A 5,664-nucleotide genomic window follows, 5' to 3' on the forward strand; every position below is an offset into this window, starting at 1 on the left:
ACTGAAAGATCGCCCACCCCACTTTTTTGGCCAATTATCTACGGCGAAAAGGGGGGCGTTAATTCAGGATTTTACGGTATCGTCCTATAACGGTGACGTCAGTGATTTACAGGGTGGTGATGCAGATTATAAAGGATAGACTGCAGGCATGGGTGGAGAGCGAGGGGGTGCTGGGGGAGCTGCAGAATGGGTTCCGGAAGCAAAGGAGGTTAGAGGACAATCTGTTCTCTTTAACGCAGTGTATCGAAATAGCAGAAAAGGAACAAAGGACCCTATGGCTAGCGTTTCTGGATATCAAAGGAGCCTACGACAGTGTAAGTCAAGAGAATTTGTGGGGCATACTGGGTATATTAGGGGTAGAAGCTGGAGTAACTAATCTTTTAAAAGATATATATAATAGCAACAAGGTGCTTATAAAATGGGAAACAAATGTATCGGAGCCTATAGAGATAGAGCGGGGGCTTAGGCAAGGCTGCCCTTTGTCGCCTTTGTTGTTCATGTTATACTTACAGGGATTGGAGAACAAACTAGAGCGGAGCGGGTTTGGCTTCAACCTTTCTTTCATCAAGCAAGGTGAATGGATTAAACAATCACTACCGGGGCTGATGTATGCAGATGATATAGTGCTAATGGCCGACAACAAAGAAGATTTGCAGAAATTAATGGATATCTGTGGTACAGAGGGAGATAAACTAGGTCTTAAATTTAGTCAAGAAAAATCGGCAGTGATGATTTTTAATGATAAAGATGGTGGCGAGCATAGGATACAAGAGGTCATGTTGGAGGTAGTGGATAAGTACAGGTATCTTGAGGTATGGATAAATAATGGTGTTGAGTATCTAACGGAGCATGAAAAACATGTAGCGATGAAAGGTAGCAGGAATGCAGCCGTCATGAAACATAGGGCTCTGTGGAATTACAGTAGGTATGAAGTGGTGAGGGGGATTTGGAAAGGGGTCATGGTTCCCGGCCTGACCTTCGGCAATGCGGTCCTGTGCATGAGACCAGATATTCAAGCAAAGTTAGAAATTAAACAGCGGGGCGTAGGTAGGCTTGCTTTGGGAGCTCATGGAAATACGCCGAATCAGGGGGTACAAGGCGACATGGGATGGACGTCAATCGAGGGCAGGGAAGCTAGCAGCAAGATAGAATTTGAGGAGCGTTTGAGGGAAATGGAGGAAGAGCAGTGGGCTAGGAAAGTTTTCAGTTATTTGTACATGAGGAATATAGATACCAAATGGAGAAAGCGAACTAGAAAATTATCAAGCAAATATTTGGGCGGCAGTGGGGGCGCCAACCAGGAATTACGGGTTAAGAAAAGGATAAAAGAAACAGAGAAGGGTCTGTGGGAAACGGGTATGCAGACAAAACCAGCACTGGAGACGTACAGAATGTTCAAACAGGAAATTTGCAAAGAAAATATCTACGATAATTCTAGGGGAAGCTCTTTGTTGTTTGAGGCCAGGACAGGAGTATTGCGGACTAAGACGTACCGGGTTAAGTACCAGGAGATGGACACTTTATGTAGTGTGTGTGGGGAGCAGGAGGAAACGGCTGAACACTTGATACTTTTCTGTAAAGGGCTGCACCCAACAGTTAACAGTGACCGGGCGGATTTAATCAAAGCATTGGGTTTTAAAGACAGTGAAGGAAAAATAGACTTTACACGGGTAGAAATAACCAAGCGGAGGTTATCAGACTGGTGGCTAAAATCGAGGCAGGGGTGAGATTTAATCTTGGAATTCGAAACATATAACTAGATTTATAATGTTGGCTAGGTGGCGCAAGCCACCGCCCCATTCACAGGGTTTAGCCAGATCCATCCATCCATCCATCCATCCATCAAATTTGGCAATTTTCGCCACCAGGGGGGTAAAGGTGGGTGAGGAGGAGTGGCAAATCCCGTGCGCCGACATCCTGGGTCCCGAGTGAACGAACGCAAAAGAGAGCGACAGAACACGAGAGAAAGAAAGCAACGTTGCCATGGTAACGCGAAGAGTGAAAACGCTTAGCAATATAAACAGTGATAATTTAACGTTGTAAACTAAATTATGAGCTATTCTAACGCTTATAAAAAGCAATAAACTTATTACGCTGCATTAACTTCCCTTCTGTCGAAATCTCGGAAATCTGGTTGTTGCGCAGTTTCGTATTCCTCAACCGCGCCCAGCCGCGCCCCACCGGCGAAGCCGGGTATATGGTTTAGTTTAGCGTTAACGCGAGGCCGTACATCTGCGCGCTTTTCAAAAAGAAAGCTTCGAAAGGAACGTGAATATCTTTCCACCGGTAAGTTCGTGAATTGTTGAAGTTCACGAAACTGCTCTGATGATGTAACCGTGTTTGGGACCCAGAAGGTCTGCCTGCATGATCCGCCGCTTGCGGCAGCCAGAATGTATGGGAAAATGGCGGACCTTTTCCTCTAGAGTTAGTATGTATGATCTCTATGTTCGCCACACATCTCTAATTATGCTACAAAATGTGGATCTGAATATTATTTAACAAAACTTTTAGGAAACATTCGCCGGCTATTTATTGTTTACGATCGCGGTGCTGGTGAGGTAGGCTCTTACCCAATAGGTGGTATTCACCGAGCCTGCAGGTTCGACTTTGCCAGGGAGCGCCACCGTCGATCCGCCATCTTCGAGGTCTCGGTTTGACTGGCTTGGGTACGCTACGCGGTCGTCCGGTGCTAGTGTGTGCTAATTTCATATCGTTGAAGCTTCGTTGAACAGAAGAGAGAAGAAAGGTTGGTCTTGGGGGCGGGCCGTTTTCCTTGTTGCCGCCGAGTACCGTGTGTAAAGGCTGAACCGCATGTAGGCAATGGACCTTTTTCCAGTAAGCGTCTGCGCACGCGCACACCCTTTCCACTTGACCTTGACCGTCCTTTCGCCATTTTTGGGGGGCACTGTTTTCTTGCGACACTAATCTGTTCCTATGGGAGAAGGCGAGTCCGGTTGCCCTCCATTTGTAGTAGGCGGCGAAACCGTCATGGGGCACTCCTTACTGGAAAAAGGTCCACGAGACGAGCGACAGCGACGAGACAAGCGACGACGACCCGCTTCGCTGTCGCTCGGTCACTTGCGCGACGTGGCAAACCGCATGAAAGCGACGGGAGCATGCGACCAAGGCGATAAGCGACCCTTTCTAGAAATCCAAAAACCGAGCGACGCGACGACCGATCGCGAGAAATCTCCGTAGCTCGTCGCCGACTGCCGTCGCTGTCGCCATCGCTCGCTAAATCGCTTACATGCGGTTCACCCTTCACTGTCACTCGTCGCGTAGCTCAGTTTTGGGGATTTCTAGAAAACTTAGCGCTCATCGCCTTGGTCGTGTGCTCCCGTCGCTTTCATGCGGTTTGCCTCGTCGCGCGAGTGACCGAGCGGCAGCGAAGCGGGTCGCCGTCGCTTGTCTTCCCGCTCGCCAAATCGCTTACAGCCGGTTTTTAAATCGCTTGGGCTAATGAAAATTGCACCGCATTTTTCATAAGCTGCGCACTCTGTGAGCCGCACGGTATGTTTCTGCACAGGAACGAACACCGAAGGCACGACGTATGTACGACACAGCGGCGATGGAGCAACACGGTTACACGGCCGTAGTACAGAAAATCCGCTAGAGAAAAACAATAAAGGAACTAGCAAAACAAAACAAAGAGTAATCACACCGTGCTACAAAAGCACCAAAGTAGAAAAATTAGTTCTTGCAAGAGCTACCGCCGTCGGCACGGCGGGCGACACGGAGCGCTTCATGGAGCCGAGGGAGCAACGCGGCCGCGGTAAACGAGTCCGATAGCGACAAAAACGAACTAAAACACACAAAAAATACTCCCACGGCGATTCAAAAGCACCAAAGTATAAGAAAAGCCCCTAGTTTCGATCAAAAAGACCCTTTAAAGTTGTAAAATACTGCTAAACCACGCTCAAAAGGTCCGGCCAGATGGCATTCGCGATAGCAAGAGACCTCGAAGATGGCGACCGTGGTGGGCGATGGCAGCGAACCTAGCGAGTGACGTCAAGTGAATGTCACGCGACCTGGATTTGGCTGACGTGCTCCATTTCCGCGGATGCATCGTAGTGAACAGGCGAAGGAAGGAAGGCGCAAAAGAGTCCAGTTTTCTTTTAAAAGTTCTATGGCAAATAATTTTTTTTGGCTCCCTATTTTTGTGTTTTTGTGTTTCTTTTCACACCTTTTACGACGTGCGGTGGATGAAACTCGATTTTAAAATCATTTCATGGTCCCTTTAAGCGATCGCCACTCGCATCACGACACGACTACTACTCACGCTGTCAATTAGACAACGACCATGAGTTTCCCGCTATCCTTCGGATCCACCACTTCCAGTAGGACTATGGAGCTCGATCATCAGGTATTTCTTTTCTCCTTTGTATTTCAATTCAATTATTATATAGACAGGTTTTTTTGTTTGTTTTTTCCAGACTGTCAGCAGGTGGACAATGTACGAGACCGTGAAGACCGCATTCCCTGTACTGGAGAGGGGATGTAGTTCCGCGTCTACGTGCGGGCTACTGTTAATGCATCGCGTCTTAACTGCAGTTAATGCGATACTTTTTGTTGTGGGACTTGAAATTGTCGAGATTTCACCAAAAAGCCTAGCGGTAGAATGTGTGAACACGGGCGAAGGCGTGGAGGACGACATCGACTACACCAAGGAATCGGAGGCGGCCATGATAATGTACCTTCTCTTCAGGCAACATTCGTGCGTAATTCGACTAAATGCTTCAAAATTGGTAGGCAAAAGTACCGTAATGTTTAGAGATTTGATTTTGTGCGGCATACGTCAAAATTCGTCTATTAGAGAATTGGTTGTAGATGAAACTTGCACGGAAACCGACATGTCTGACATGGCGTACGTAACCGTGGGCATGATGGATCTGCATCGGGCCATTGAACACCTCCGTAATCTACGTATCGTAAATATAAATATCACCACCATGTCTCACGCATTCACAAATCACCTGTTGAGGTGGATATCAGAGTTTCAAATCGGACTGGAGGAGTTATGCTACGAAACTGATTTTGTAGATCTGAGGTCCGTGCAAGCGATGCTAGAGAGGCCGGGCTGCACCCTCAAAATCTTGCACTTTACCGGAGGTATAAAGAGGCCGATTTTCTGCGCGCAATGACGTCTATCAGACGCCTAAAGTTGATGGGCGTTTCCTTCCAGAACGAGGCCGTCGTCGAATTGGCGCGATTGTTGATGAAGACAAATTGCATGATCGAGACGCTCGATCTCAATTTCACCAACCTAACCGACGATACGGCATCCTATCTGGCTAAGGCCGTTGCGCATAATCGATCTTTAATCGAAATTAATCTAAGAGATAACCTAGCCTTGTCTATGCGCAGCCTACGGGCTTTGATAGAGGCTCTATCTATCAACAAGAGCCTACACGTCGTGAGGCTTGGTTACGTGACAGATTTCGGCGAATTGGTGCAGCTGGCCATCGACCGAGGTCAGTGCCAGCGCTTACATTTGGCCGTTTTGGTTAAGAGCCGCATAAATGTAGAATTATTGGCACAATTTAAATACGTAACCATCGACCATGTAATGTCACGTGAGGTTCACCAATACCTCGGTGAGACGTTTGACGCCCTCCGCACCTCCCCGCACCTGCAACACGTATATATCTTCTCCATCTTTTTGAA

General features: G+C 47.6%; 1 long non-coding RNA gene across 1 annotated transcript; it reads left to right on the forward strand.

The window, feature by feature from the left end:
- The first annotated feature begins 2,715 nt into the window (after positions 1 to 2,715).
- LOC121834537 lies at positions 2,716 to 4,593 on the forward strand. Its single transcript, XR_006077248.1, has 3 exons — positions 2,716 to 2,746; positions 4,243 to 4,363; positions 4,434 to 4,593. It is a non-coding gene; the product is annotated as an uncharacterized LOC121834537 (long non-coding RNA).
- The last annotated feature ends 1,071 nt before the right edge of the window (positions 4,594 to 5,664 follow it).

Source organism: Ixodes scapularis, unplaced genomic scaffold (genome assembly GCF_016920785.2).
Source record: "Ixodes scapularis isolate PalLabHiFi unplaced genomic scaffold, ASM1692078v2 ptg001299l_1__unscaffolded, whole genome shotgun sequence".
Taxonomy (NCBI): Eukaryota; Metazoa; Arthropoda; class Arachnida; order Ixodida; family Ixodidae; genus Ixodes; species Ixodes scapularis.